This window comes from Thermobia domestica, chromosome 3, assembly GCF_964235325.1.
Source record: "Thermobia domestica chromosome 3, izTheDome1.hap1.1, whole genome shotgun sequence".
Classification (NCBI taxonomy): domain Eukaryota; kingdom Metazoa; phylum Arthropoda; class Insecta; order Zygentoma; family Lepismatidae; genus Thermobia; species Thermobia domestica.
In genome coordinates this window covers 207,664,410-207,680,391 of record NC_137456.1, presented here as the reverse complement: position 1 = coordinate 207,680,391, position 15,982 = coordinate 207,664,410, and the positions used below count along the sequence as shown (strand labels likewise).

Here is a 15,982-nt window from a genome sequence, read left to right as displayed (position 1 = left end):
TGTTTATGTTTCAGAAAATAAATTCTGTTATAGTCTCTGACATGTATAGATGTGCGCAAAGTGTACATAATAATCCATGTACATGATTGCCAGAGTAGAAGTAGCATTAGAGTTCTTTCTAATAAATTGTGTTTTTACTGTTCAAAGTTAAATGGAAGAAATAATACCAGTTGAATTGAAGTATGTGTTGGTAACAGGTGTCTGCTGTAAAGGAAAGTGAATTCCTCAAGGAATAGTTTTCCAAAACTTGACACCTCATGGCAAAGCCATGACTGGGGTCTGGGGGCGGAGCTCCCAGCGAGCTTTAGCGAGTTTGTTTATAACATTCAAAAATTGAATGTTTATATCAGTAGTAGTCAAGTTTAGAAAATCCACTTACATGTAAATTCAAACTTTTTAGCAGTTTAAAAGTATGTGGACTTACTATGCTACTATATTAATAAAATAACATAACATCGTTTAGAATATACATTTTAAAAAGACTCCTCTGGAGGCAACAGTAATAATATACTGTGATATAAAAACGAATTTAACTTTGAAATCATAATATAGTAATAGAATGCAATTTTATTTGTGATTGCACATAAATTCTCGGAAAATTCCCATTTTGGGGAATCTTCCCGGGGATATTCCCGAAAAATATCTTCCCGGGAATATTCCCGAAAAATATCTTCCCGGGAATTTACCCATCACTATCCAGGATATCCCGCTCACCTCGCCACCAAGTATTGCAAGTAATACAAATTTCCTCATAAGAAAGAGTAACCAAAAAGCTTCCTGTAGTTTTTTCTTTAATTTTTAATGCTGATTATTCTTTTCCTCATTTCATTTTGTTTCATCCTTAATTTTTCATTTCTGGTGTCGAAGGGGGGTCCGGACCCCCGTTTGACTACTTGCCTGTTAACACTCAAATTGAGGGTCTTTTCGAACTGGGCCCCAGTATGTTCTGTTAATTTCTTATCTAAGGCGGCACAAAGCAAATTATAGTACTATCCGGTTCAAACAAAAGTCTTCAAATGAGTTAATTAAACAGTTTGTACAACGTAGTATGGTTGCCAGGTTCACGCAGCTTCCCAATTTTATTTCTTTACTTTCTCATAATTTAGTACAGTTTAAACAACATTCATTGTGGTATAATCTGATATTAACAAAGTACCGTAATGTGTACTCGATGTATTAACACCTGATTTTGAGAGCCTGTTTGAACTGGGCTCCCATGTTCTGTTAATTTCTCATAATCTAAGATGGTACGAACGAAAAAGTTACGGTACAATCCGGTACAAATAAGTCTTTCAAATGAACCAATTACATTGTTTGAACAACATGGTGAGGGCTGATTGAGCCTGGTCTCCACTTTTTCCTAATTTGTCATATTGTAGTACAGTATCAGAAAAATTATTTACGGTATAAATCGGTACAAACGATGTACATTTTATTATATGCGGAAATCGTTCGTACCCGGGAGGTGGAGGGCTAAGTTCACAGGGGTAGAAAACAGTGGCGTAACTAAAGGCTTGGGGACCTCCCCGCAGACAACGTGAAGTGGGGTCCCTTCTCTACGTCCCACCTCACGATTTTGGGCCCCTAATGGCCTGAGGCCTCCTCGCAATGCGGGGTCTGCGGGGCCCTTATTTATGTCCCTGGTAGAAAAGTATCGACTAATTACTTATTTCTGTCCCGCAGGACTTTTGTTTCCTTCTCAATCTGCAGAAATACACATTCGCTGTCTAGATAATACAGTAGTTTTCAAATGTGCATTCCCCCCAGTTACTTGCATTGTGGGCAGGGCCGTGCCGGGAGAGGCGAGCGAGACGACGGCCCCGGGCGCTGAAGTAAGGGGGCGTAAATTTCGGGAGAAAAAGGAAAAAGATAGGAAAATTGCTTGGGATATTTGTATGGGGGCGCCATCGTATACTCTCGCCCCGGGCGCTGATTTTACACGGCACGGCCCTGATTGTGGGTGATCCAACACAAAACCTTTACTTATAAGAATTCAACGCTAATACTCTGGTTACAGTTTTTGAATTTAATATAATAGTAACCAGAACAAAATGTGGTACACTGGCTCCTTCTCTGGTCTTTCCTGAACAAAACTATATAACAGTTTATATGAGAGTTACTAAATAGGGACAAAACAGCAAGATAAACAACCCTTTTATAAACGAGAGATTGTTTTCCTTTCTTCTCACTGCTGCCATCTATGTAAACATTGAAGGTTGACAGGAAGAAGCCACCTGTCATTTACTAGAACAAATATCGTATTACATAAGAATATTTACACAACATATGAATAACATGTTAATAATGTCTGAACAAAACTTATATACAAGAACAATTACATGACACAGTACATTTGTAATAACATTTTTTTCTCTTAGTAGAGTGAAAATAACTGCTGGCTGCTCCAGATACTGCTTTTCATAGTAGAATCGGCGTGAAATGTTTTATAATGTATTTTAGACAAAATAGAGTTGTAAAGTACTGTTTCGTAGGTAGACGCGATAAAATACAAATTTAGGCCTATTCGAGATAGTTGCAAGAATTTTCATACGACTGCATCTGTATTTTTGTAGAGACTGTCACTTAAACAACACAATTAATTTCAAATGAAGCGTCTACCAAATCAGAATTCTAGTTGTATTTGTTGAGATCCAAGCTATGGGCGAAAAGGTGAAAAATACTTGTAAATTGTGTTAATGCACAGCGCTTTGTGAGAGAATTTTGTCATTTAGTTGCAAGCTTTGCAAGCACAACACGAAACAATGCCCTATGCGCGACTTCTTGGAAACATGAAGGAAGTGGTACACTCAAAGAAGTATATATTAATATTTTCTATCTCAATAAGTTCGTCAACAATGCACGCGCCTAAAGGGTAAGCGCTTCAAATGATCCTGAAAATGTGACGTATTGGTTGTGGCTTTGTTTGCCTTCCAGCTAGGCTATATACAAGGAGATGTATGTGTTTTTTCTCTTTCTGGCTTCAAACTCTGCTCCCGCCAAGTGAACTTTGTGTTGAACAAACACCGTATGCGTGGGTTTTCTCGGGGTTCTCCCGTTTCCTCCCACTTCCTTCATTCCACCATTTCATTCATCTCTCATCACCGTCTCCTTTAGCCTAACCGGCATAATCGTGGGACGTAAAACTCAAAAATTTTTCATTTTCTCTTTCTGGCTGTTTGCGATTTTTTTTTATGTTATAGCTTTAAGGCTGTCTTCCCGTTTGGCCTATTCCCGTTTCACCTACAGACCTTCCAGCAACTTCTACCATTATCTCATCTCATCTGTAAGACGGGTATTTCCGTTTCGCCTACGCTCACTCGACAAGGAATATTTAGTGTTTGAGGTAATTCTTGAGTATTTGAGATGAGAACGCAATATAAAGAAAATAAAAATATTAATATATCGACTAAATGCAGTCATATTATTTCAATCAAGTTAAATGTATGGAAATCAATCAGTCTAGGGAATAGTAACTTAAACCTATTAACTTGAATTTTACAGAAAAGAAAATTATAGAATTAACACTGCATAATCCTTTTATCATCTAAAATATTAATACTAATTAATAAATACTGTAGTAAGTTTGACTTTTCTATAGTATTTCTAAGTTTGTTTAAATTTCTCTACATTATTTTTTTTTAAGACTACGATTAATGTAAAAAGTATGTTAGATCCCATAATATTTTTAAATGATTCAGCAACGTCCAAATCCCGTCGTTGCCTACTATCACCACATTCACTTTAGACGTAACTGGAGACTTATCTCGGTCCATCAACCCCATAAAACTAATACCTTCATTATGAGAAATTTGATATAAAAATTAATAATTTACTAAAATAAGTTTAAAGAAATTCAGATTTGGAAAGTAATTAGCTCCCATTCGAGGTATTCCGCCCTTTACTCCAGAGCCCCGTTAAATACTATCAAAGCATAACAGCTTCTATATCTTTTCATTCAGAGAAACTGATACTCAATTTATTCAAACAGGAAGAACGAGGGAGAGAACGGACTCCGTTCACTCACCTCTTCTATCTTTGGTTCGATATTCGGCCATCGCTCTGGACATGAATCAAACATTCAAAATTGAATTTAATAGACTGTATTCATGCTATCTTGAGCCTTCTCTCTGGTCCTCAGTTTTACTCTATTTGCAATATTACAAGTATTTCTGCATTCAGGCAAAAAAAATAGTAAATAAATAAATAAATAAAAATAAAAAAATAAAAAATAAATAAATAAATAAAAATAAAAAAATAAATAAAATAAAAAAAAATAGTTACTTCCACTCACCATTGAGGTTGAAAAATTGCATTAAGAAATTTTCCTAGTAGATCAGTTGGAGTGTATAATGGTTCATCTCTCAGAATCACGGGAGTACCGACCAGCAGCTGTAAAAGAGGGGAAGGCCATTCCACCAACTCAAAGTGTGCACGGCGTCCCCCCAGTTTATAAAAATTTACAATGGTTAAAGTTAGGCAGGGGAAACGGCGTGACGTCATGCCGTTATCTACCGCTCTCATATTTTCAGATCCACTTTTACCCCTGCCGACCAGCCTTGTAAAGTTCGAGAAACTGATCTTGAATCACTCACCTTTTTAAATTATTCTGTGAAACCATAAAAAAGAACGTATATCAATTTTGAAATGGTGACCTTTGGAACTATTAGTGGCACGGCACTTACTTGGCTAGATTCAATCACATCAAAGCTGTTGCTGGCGTTGAAAAATAAACTTATTCATAAATCTTTTTTTAAAAATCCCTCAGACACTAAATATAGGCCAAACGGGCATACCTGTTTCGCCTACATCTAAGATGAGATTAAGATAATGATATATACTGTATTGCTGAAAGGTCCGTAGGCAATACGGGAAAAGGCCAAACGGGAATGAACCGCTTTAAGTGGTTATAAAATACGTAAACACGAGAAAATATATTAAGTTAACGAATGGTGGGAAGTAATGAAGCTACTCCTTTTCTTGTATAATTAGAGGTGGATGCTTTCGAGTTTCGTATTTTGATATTTCTGGATGCAATCCTTGTTGAAAACTTTGCTTTTCTTTCCTCTAAATTCTGTTTCTCATATAAGACAAATAATAATTTTAACAAAAGTTAGTTTATTGACCATTAATCAACCAGAATGTATGTTGTTTCCTTTTTTCTATCTGCAGGAAGAAAAATGCAAATAGAAAATACTTTTAGCAGCTTCCATTACATTTGCCAGGGAGCCGATATTCCTTGGGCGTAAGTACGGTACATGAGTTGTTCTCGCTTTGGAAGACTCATCTTGTACTCAAGGCGACAGGCCATGTTCGGATCTCACTACAAACTATAAAGCTGTCTGATAACCATTGAAATGTCTGACCGAAATACAGTGAAACCTCTGAATAACGGACACAATGGAACATGAATTTTTGTCCGTTAGTGAGAGGTGTCCGTTACAGAGAAGTTGCAGAAATTTAATTTCTCACAACGGTAATTGTATTCAGTAATATACAGTAAATACACAATGTATGAGCTTAAATACATAAAATTCAATATAAAAATACTATTTAGTACGTATTTGAATTACTGGGAGGGATGAAAGAGAAGTTAATTTATCTGCGCGGTATATTCGTTGGCGGAATGGATGAAAAGACAAGTTATTGACAAGTTAAAGGCAAGTGCATGTTTGACACAGCTCAAATCACAAAGAATATCCCCTTGGGGAAAATGAAAAAGGAAGCCGGAATAAAACTCCAACCCAGGCTTGTTACAGTATCATAAGTAAAAGAAAAATGTTGCTTTTCCAAAAAAGGAAGAGGGGAAACATTGCTCGTTCAAAATGTTACTGTAAAACAATGTTTTGTTATCTACGAAATTGTCGGGAAAGATGCAAGGCCCAGACGAAAAAGGACTAAATTTGTTAGGGAAGGGAAGATCTGTCGCATAGAATTTTCGGCCATACGACTGACCCTGAATGAGGTTATTGCTAATTGAGGGTTTTCTAGGATTTCAACCAGAAAGCAGTTTATTGCGGGCAGAAAAATAGAATTTCAAGTTCAGCTTGGAGCTGTTCTGTTTGATGGTTCACCAGGTCTAGATTCATAATAGACACACTTTCGAGAAAAGACTTTCCTGTCTACTGCAATATATCGCAGAACTGAGAATAATTCCTGTCCGTTATGAAGAGGTTATTGAAACGTGTAGGGGGGGGAAAGGACTGTCCGTGATCGTATCTGGGTGTGTCCGTAAAAGCGAGGGTTTTGTTCCGTAAGAGAACATATCTTTTAGCTGGGACAAAAAAAAATTGTCCGTATTAGAGGTGTCCCTTAACTCGTTGAACCACGGTTTTATTAATATTAACTACATTTTATATATCACCGTGCTTCAAAGAGTTAAGGAAGGTTTCACTGTACATCAACGCTATTCATCGGAATGGGATGGCTTGAAAGCGTTTACTCATAATTTAATTGAAAAGATTAACTCGATGTATAACACGCACATTTCATGGCATAGTTCGCGGCATAGAAAATGTTACAAAAAGTTTCTCCAAACTACAATTAATCTCTTACGTCTGTGCTTATGCGTTCAGAAACCACCTCGATCGACTATCTACTCCTAATATTCAATCCAACTTGTGCTACTCCTCTCCTTGTCTAAAGCAATCTCTGTGACGTAATATACACTTTCCATTCAGCCACAAACCATGTTTACAAGCTTCATAGTTCTAAAACAGTGTTTCATTCGTTTGTTCTGAAATGCCTTTTCAGAACCTGCATAAAAGGAATTGTCACAAAATGTTCCCATAGCTTCATAAACGCCTTTATTTGCGTTATTTACCCTATTCAAAGACTGCACATCACATCAAGTTAGAAGATGCTCCTTCTGAAATTGTCAATCACGGCAGTAGGTTTTGTGCTTCCCAAAGTCTGTAATGCGCGCGCGAAGCTCTAAAAACTACGAACAGAAATGAGTTATTCAACGATTTACATTTTTTCCCAGTAATTACAAGTAATTGTTCAAGAGGCGTCATTTGGGCAGGACAGCAGGGTGTAATTTCCCTCCCTTGAGTGATAAACACACATTGTCTGATCAAATATATAGTTCAACTCTGAAATAAAAAGTGAAACTCTTATGTCACCGGAGAATCCTCCCTTCCCAGGCCCGAAACCACCCACAGAGTTTGGGGGGCCATGAATATACTAGGAGGGAACCAAGTCATTGAATTCTCTTACAAATATCTAAATGGTGTTATTTTAATTAATAATTGCATTTTGTATTGAGGCCACGAAAGGTTTAGGGGGCTTAGCCCCCGTCAGCCCCCTCTGGTTGCGGGTCTGTCCCTCCCCCGTGAACAAAATCTAAAATGACGGTTGTTTTAGCAACAAACATGTAGTTACGATTGCACATTGCTAGAGCACCTACATTTGGTTACAAGAGTCGAAGGTTTGATCCCAAGCCATGTGCATTCACAGTGGATGAAATTGAATGATTCAAATATGGAGACAGATGCAACTTTAGAATTGGAGAAAAAATGATCGGGCAGCATCCATATTGTGACGAAATTTGTGATTACGAAATAGAAGAAAAGTTCTCGAACTGCGAGAATCCCATCAAGCAGTTGTCGAAATAAAGTGGAGAACTCTTTTTAGAGCATCAAATAATTATCAAGGCAGAGAAAGATCTTCAAATCTGAGGAAGTAAGAATTTAAAAAGCTTCAGCTTCCGAGACGTGTTTTCAACCATGAAAATCTCAGCTATAGAAACTGTGACTTTATCCATTTAGCTACGGAGAACTCCACGCTCTCATTCATATACTTTTCCTTTAGCTACGTTGAGAAAATAATAGAATGGAATATTCCAAAATCTGATTCGGTGAGTACACCGTTGACATTGAAGATAGCCCTCTTGTAGCTTACTTACAGGGTGCATAATTCCCTTTGTTCAGAAATACTGTCTAAGGCGATAAAGTTTGTTACTACGGTGTTAATGGAGATATATTTGATAGAACAGTCTGATAAAATAGTGTCAAATACTCGTACACAAATCACTTTTTGCATAGCTGTAGTGGAAAATGAAACAAATCGTCGTGAACATGTTACTTATGTAAATGTCCTTAAGAGTGTTATTTGGATGCGAACATATAACTTTCTCAAACAGCGCGTTTACGTAAATATCTTAGATGGATGTTTAGTGTAAGGGACTCCTACGTGGATAATCGTAGGTTTGAATCCTGGCCATTCTTATTTTTTCTTTTAGCTATGCTCATATTGTGCATTCCAGAAGTTCAATTTTGAATTAAATGTAGTCGTAGCTAATTTAAGCTGAAATTATTTTTAGAGATGTATTACATCCCTTAACTGATGTTTCATCTTTGATATTAAATCTTACCTAGTACAACCTTAAGTTAACTGAGTTCCCTGCAGTTTTGCACGATGACAGTCGGGCTATAATACAATATTCCATTAATATTGTAATACATATCTTTAGAAATTTTTGACTCAGAAAACACGTACATCAGAAGGTACGATGCAACAGGAACTCATAGAGGAACTTCAAACGAAGTTAGTTATATGTATAAATTACCGTCTGAAAAATATACTGTGGGGAGGGGCTAAGACACTAAAACCATTCTTAGAAGGGGAAGGAGTGACATTGTAAAGTAATATAATACAAAAGGTATTGATTTTGAATTCAGTTTTCATTTTCGAAGGAATGAATACACTGACATTAAAAACGTGTGAAACACTTCAAGAAACATTATAAATAAAATATGCACTGATAGGCAAGATTCGGAAGGTTAGCAGTTTCCAAACAAATATTGTTTTTAAAAAATGATACTGTCCTTTCTTCCCTCACATTTTAGCTTGAGTAGCATTTTATGTAATGTCCCCAGACAGAATATATCTTTAAACATGCTTCAAAGAACTTCTCTTGAAACAGTCTTCTTCTTGTTTCCGTTCGAAGATTGTACATGGTTGGTGTGCAACCTGGGTAAGAGAGGGAGGGAGGGGAGAGGTCAACTGCACAGTCAGTGTTGCCAATAGAAGATTTACTATTTGTAGTAGATGTTTAAGTCAGAGAAAATATTTCTTCGAATGTACAGCCACCAGCAAAAGTATTTCCTCCTCTAAGTGCTCTAATTCCATTACTTGAGGTCAGTCATTTGCATGAGAACGCCTGAATAGATGCAACCCAACTTACACGAAAAGGTTCTCGGCGCTCACAGCAGTTGGTAGCCCTGATCCAGGTGTTGAAGCAGGTATAATTGTATAATAGGTGATTAATAAAACAGTTCTCCAATCTAAGATTAATCTCTATGGTTCGGATCGTGTTGTCCAATGAGCATATCTTATTCTCAATAGTGTTGTGTATGTAATGTATTATTTTGTTACTATACAGGGTGGACAATTTATCTGGAACATCCGTGATAACGGAGAAATCAGAAGAGGGAGAAAAGCGAAACTTTGTACGAAGCAACTATAAGAAGAGGAACATAGTTTTATGTATTAAATACCATCACCCAGTGAACAGTGTTGCCATCCCAGTATTAAGTTAATTTTTTCAAATAGCACTACGTCAGATTATTACATGTCAAATCATCATGTTAAACGAAAGCTTAAAATATCACATTTATTATTCAGTGTTGCAAACTAAGGATGCTATATCACAAACATTCAGTTTGGAAGCCACTATAACACACACAGCACAACGGAGATGAACAAAACAATGCACATCGGAAGTACCTTAGCGTTGGATACTATGTTCATGGTATGACTTGTTTTCAGTGAATAGCAACGAAGTTACGAGGGCTTGCAAATTTGTATTTTTTTGAAAGGCTTTATTTCGAAAACATGCTTAGGTAAGTACCTGATCTAATTACTTGTGTGGTTTGCAATTGGCAAACAAATCATTTGCCGTTTACAGCACTTTGATATCTCGCACCGTTCCGGAGATATGATAAACATTGATAAAGTTTGTAATACTGCTGATAATGGCATATTTCTTGGCAACATTTAAACTGATTGTTGTTTTCCTTCTCTTTTGTAGCACTGCAGGAATAACTTTTAGGTGTAATTAAAAGTCCTAGGAATTACATGATTTAAGCAGTGTTGCAAACTTCAGCAATCTTTATATCTCGGTTTGAGATATCGAAGTGCTTTAAACGGCAATGATTTACACGCCAATTGTAAACCACATAAATAACTAGATATGATACTTATCTAAGCATGTTTTCGAAATAAAGCATTTCGAAAAAAAAATGTCAAGCCTCTGTAACTTCGTTGTTATTCATTCAAAACAAGTCATACCCTGACCATAATATCCAACACTCTGGTACTTCCGATGTACACCTTAACTCATATAGCTTGGCCGCACTTTTTATTGCTACTTTGAGGCAAAAGTTTCTAAGTCCAACTTCGGGTATCTTCGGAAAAAAGTAAACCAGGTTCGAACCTCCAAGCCAACCTTTGCAATCGGTGGAAAAACAATTGTAGATGTTTTTCTTCTTTTAAATATAAGACATTACCAAGTGTAGGAAAAAAAGCCCCAATCAATAAGTCCCAGGTTCACAAACCTAGTGCGCCAAAAAGTTTTAAACGCGCCCTCCAACATCAGCATTCTACTTTGGAAACTGATATTTTACTGAAGACTCATTTTAACTCTTCAGAATTGTTTGGCGCAGCAACTGGATTTCTATGTGGGATTATCCAGGTAAAATTTCTCCCAGTGCTAATCCCCCAAGTGCGTCAATGGTGTGAGAGAATCATTCATAGTGAAATTTCAGATATAATCTGATATAATTTCAGATATATATAAAATAAAGGGCTACATTGCAATAAAAAGGCAAAGTATGATTTCAGTGATGAAAATTTACACATATTCTGTGTTAAGTGTTGTATTCATTTCTCTTCGTTATTTTCTTTTATATAATAGTGTTCTAATAAATAAGTATAGTGTTATTTAATCCAGTATGTTTTCGTTGTTTATGTGAGTGATGTTTGCGTGCGTTGTGGTCTGGATGACCGTCTGGTCGTCCGTGAAGTTTTCGAGACGAGACACCCGAACCTCTCGGTGCCTAATGCTCATCTCATCATTGAGACCAACGAGCAATTTGGAAACAATTTGTAACCCTTCTTGGAGAGGTCCTTCATCGTCCTATCCAGGTAAGTTCAGGTATCAGGAAAATACTTATTGGTAGGACCACGAACCACGAGCAGCGACCAAATTACACGCAGTGTTTACAGTGGCTTTCGGTGCTTTCGTTCCACTGATCATCTGGTTTACTTTGAAAGCACTATCAGATGTCTTTCGCGATCAAGAACATCTGATATTTATCTTCTTTAATCTAGAAAGGCCTATGGTACTGCTTGGCGTTATGGCATTTTGCACCAACTGCATGCTTGGGACTTACGTGGACACTGGGCTCTTTTCCTCCAGCACTTTCTCTAACAACGCTATTTTCAAGTCTACTATTTTTGCCCAATTTCCGCAGAAGAACGTGTTTTCGCAGGACATTGTGTTGTCACTTTGCTGTGGCGGTAAACAGCATGATGTCACAGCTTTCCACTGGAATTCTTTGGCTGCTTTATGTGGAAGATTTAGCGATGTACTGTCGCTCTCGAAATCTACATACTATTACTCGACAGATCCAGTTGACGCTGAATCGCCTTCACTGATGGCCCGTCAATACCGATTTCATCTTCATCAAAATATATTGCGTTCATTTTTGTCGCCTCCGTCACTGTGCATGTCATTCTGAAATGTTCCCTAATAGTTCTCGACTGGCCTATGTGAACCATGTTCGTTTTCTTGGCTTCTAGCGTGACAAATGACTCATCTGGACTGTCCATATTCGAGACCTGAAGTACGGCTGTATCTGCTCCATGAACTTGTTTGGTTTCTCATCTTTCCTGGGGTGCTGATCGTGTGCTGATGTTTAGATTGTACCGTAGCCTCATTTACTCGCAACTAGATTACGGCTGTATTGCGTATAAATCTACTCGACCTTCCATTTTATTTCGTCTTGAACTTCGTCTGGCTCTTGAAGCCTTCCGGACTAGCCCTATTCTAGTTTTTATGCTGAGGTTCAGGACCCTCTCTATCACACCGAGATTTCATGCTTCTGCGCTATTACATCAATACCCGTGCCCTACCTGGCCATCCTTTGGTCTTCGCCCTTGAAGCAGGTGCTCGCTATGACTATTATCAAGCACGATCTACTTACTTCTTTTCTGGAACAGTGCTGAAACTACATTGTCTTCTACACTGATGGTTCGAAGCATGCTTTTTCTGTTGGTTGTGCCTTCGTTATAGCTTATCATAGCATTGGTTTCAAGCCCAATCCTTTCTCTAGTGTTCACTACTAAATTATCTATTTGACAGATTCTGCAGTATATTCGTCGCAGTCATCTTCGACATGTTCTACTTTGATCTGATTCCAGCAGTGCTTTATGCAGCCTTGCTGGTGTGTCGACTGTGCACTTGTTCACCAAATTCTACTTTCCTGACACCCCTTAACTTGTGGAAGACTGTGATGTACGTTTCTGTTGGGTGGCTGGCCATGTTGGTATCGCAGGCAATGAGACTGCTGACCGTGCTGCCAAGGATGATATTATAAGGCCAGACTTCGTCACCGCTCCCCAGCTCTGATCTTCGTCCTGGTGTCGACCGTCGTCTTGTTCACTGGGACTAGCACCTGCATAATAAACTGCATGCTGTCAAGCTTCAGCTTGGTGTTTAAACTAAGACTTCTTTCTTCAGGACTCGAAGAGACGAATAGCACACTTGCGTATCAGCCATAGCCACCACACCTACGGCTATCTGTTGAGTGACCAGAATCAGCTTCCCTGCACCTATGCGGTGCATTACTGACTATTCGCAATTTTCTCGTTGAATGCCTTCATCTTGCTCCAGAGCGAACCTGCCTTGGACTGCCTGCTGCTTTGCTTACGTTGCTTGGAGATAATACCCAGATAATACTGAAAGTTTTCTCCTTCCTACAACATGCCGAAATCTTGACTGCTTTGTGGGGATTTTATTCACTTCAACTTTTCTCACTTTATCCGCTGTTTATATATGACGTTCTAATTGTTTTATTCTGTTCATTGCATTTCTTCCTTTTTCTCTATCATGCACTGTCATATCTATTACTAATCAAGGGCAGCCGCACGTGTGCTTGCCTATTTCCGAGCTGCACCGGCAGAAATTAATATGTATTTTTTTCAAACAGTCTGCACATTTCTTAAATGCAACGACATTTTTTCGTAAATGGAATGAAACTTTATTTTAATATCGTCTCCACTTTGCATTTATCACTTTCCTGTGATACTGTGCATTTATTCTTTCTCTGTCTTGTTTTTAATGTCAGACTGCAAAAGACCTCGCTGCCTACGCCCTTTCAATCTATCGAGAGCTTTTGCTACTTAAAATTTTGGTATTGTAATAATTGTTAAAATCTAAATTTTTCATGATTTACAGGTGTTTTTATACTGAAAATTGTGGAATGACATACCATACGAAAACTAATTACGGGCGCTAATAGGATGAAACAAGTTTTTCTCTAGGAGGTAATCGCTCTACCACTGAACCTTCAGTAAGCCTTGCAGACTCTGATTAAAGTTTGCGATGCCTATTATTGCCTTTCAGCCTAATTCTATATCAATGATAATATAGAAGTGTTTTGCATAAATAAGTATATACAATATAAGAGTAAACCATTGAATTAATAAACCTATCTTGAAAATAAATGACATTAGAACTTCAATCTTAAACTTATAACCGTAAACCATGGATTTTGATTCTATAGCATTGTGAAAGTCTCTCAAAGATGGGCTTTCCCCGCTCTTTCCACCATATCTTCGAATGGATTGAACTCAGGAACTTGAAATTTTCTAAAATCACTTTCCTTAAACCCTAGATTCTAAGTAAGCGTGCGCGCGTGCAAAATCATCCCCCGCTTAAGGAAATGAGATGTTGGAAGTTTTCACGATTACCACTTCTCAACCTGTGGACGAACAGGCACTTTTAAGATACAGTAGGGGCATGGGCACCTTAGGAAAATTTTCTAAGGGGGTCAAATCCCTGGTTGCTATATTACGTTTAGTATTTTTTATTTATATTAAGAATTTTAAGCAATTTAATATATTTTCCTGAGCCGGGGGGGCTCGGGAACCACCCTGCCCTCCCCTTCGGGCGCCCATGAGTAGGGGGAATTTCTGGCTAACAGAATTTGGATATTTCGCTTCACGAATGAAATATGTATGGCGTACACGAAAGGAAGCTCTTCAGAACAGTTGGATGTATAAACAGCAAATTTAGTACGGAATATGAGTGTTTTGGAAATGCTGATCATTAATATCGATATAATTTCCACGCATCTTGATAATTCCTCTCAGAAGGATAGGGGAAGGGAAAAATTAAATTTTCTACAATTTCTCTTGGACAATTCTTTTCGAACAGTGCATCTAGATATGAAATTTAGTACATAATTACTTTTTAAAGAATACGAAACTATAACATTTTGTAATTTAGTTTGCGTAATGGGAGAGGAGAAGCAGAGTTAAGAGGGACTGCAATATATTGACAACCATTGAAACAGTCGGGCGCATTTCCCAGTCAATAAAGCAAACTAAGTTTAATCTCCTACTAATTCTTAGGCTTCAGCTGTGTAAAAGTGCTTAGTTTATAATTTTGTAGTAAGAGCTCATATCTTAATTTGGTCCAAACGTAGATTTTTTTTTGCTGTAAATTAATTTGCGTTTAATACTTTCTTTACAGATGGGCTGTGTGTGTGGTACTTTTGAAACGCAGGAGACTTCAATAAACTATTTGGCAGATATTATACGGAAAAGGTGCGACAAAGATAAACTGGAAATGTGTTGGAAGGAGTTGGAATGTCCAGTGTGTTATGAAGTTGTAACATCACCGGTTAGAATATGTGTAAATGGCCATCTTATATGTGAAAAATGTAAGAGAAGATGTAAAAGTTGTCCTCAGTGCCGTGGAAAATTCCAAAACTCGACTATTCCAGCATTCAATTCCTTGATTAATATGATACCTTTACCTTGTCCATATAGAGAGAACGGTTGTCGAAGACTTTTTACCGTTTCTGAGCTTCAACAACACAAGAAAAACTGTATATATGAGCTGTTTCATTGTCCTGTCCGAGGCTGTAATGTAGTTTCAGAGAAGTATTTACTCGTTAGGCATATACGAATTGGACACTCATTAGCTGAAATTAGTGAAAGTTTCCTAGCTATGTAAAATTGACGTACTACACTCGTATTATTCAGATAATTGTAGTGTAGTTAAATTGTATATAATTGTAAATAGACCCAGTGACAGAGTAACTTTATAATGACGCAATATATTTACGAAGTTGATATAAACTATGTTACGAGTAAGTACGAGTAAGCTTATAAAATGTTTGGCGGGACCAATGAGTGAAAGCTACTAATTATAATTCTCTTCGGACATCCTTGTTTTGACAATAAGTAGAGTTGACAATAGTAAATTTCACTTTTAATATAAACTTTAAAATCATTAATTTTAATTGTGTAACTTCAGTATAGACTTTCATGAATTACCTATTGATTGGGTGTTAACATTTTGTGAAGTGCAGGTTGTAAAGGAGAAATTTAGATATGTGAAGTACCTGTAAATTCCTCCTCTACTGCCCTTGCTTACAAGAATGTCTATTCTTATTTATTAATAAAAATATTTAGATGCCAAATGAAAATAATAAAGGAATTTTAAATTTTAAGTCTGTAGATATCTGAATCAGTTTACTTCTTTTACAGTTCTGTAGGCGTGAGCTCCTTATTTAAAGTCCGTTTAACCCTCTCGGACTTTCTGATATGTGGACTTACGGATAACAGATGTCACCTTGTATATTGTAAAACTGTAATTTCGTCTCATATAAGGAAGAGGTAGAGCTGTTAATAAAAAGTTCCTCTATAAAAGTATTTTTACAAAAATACTATACAAATTGATTTCTCTAGA

General features: G+C 37.2%; 1 long non-coding RNA gene across 1 annotated transcript in view; it reads left to right on the top strand.

Annotated features, from left to right (window-relative positions):
• LOC145680942 (uncharacterized) overlaps positions 1–15,743 on the top strand; it is a 62,875-nt gene extending 47,132 nt beyond the window's left edge. Inside the window, exon 2 of the long non-coding RNA XR_014130701.1 lies at positions 14,759–15,743. This is a non-coding gene — a long non-coding RNA (uncharacterized LOC145680942). The remainder of the gene's footprint in view (positions 1–14,758) is intronic.
• Positions 15,744–15,982: the final 239 nt, after the last annotated feature.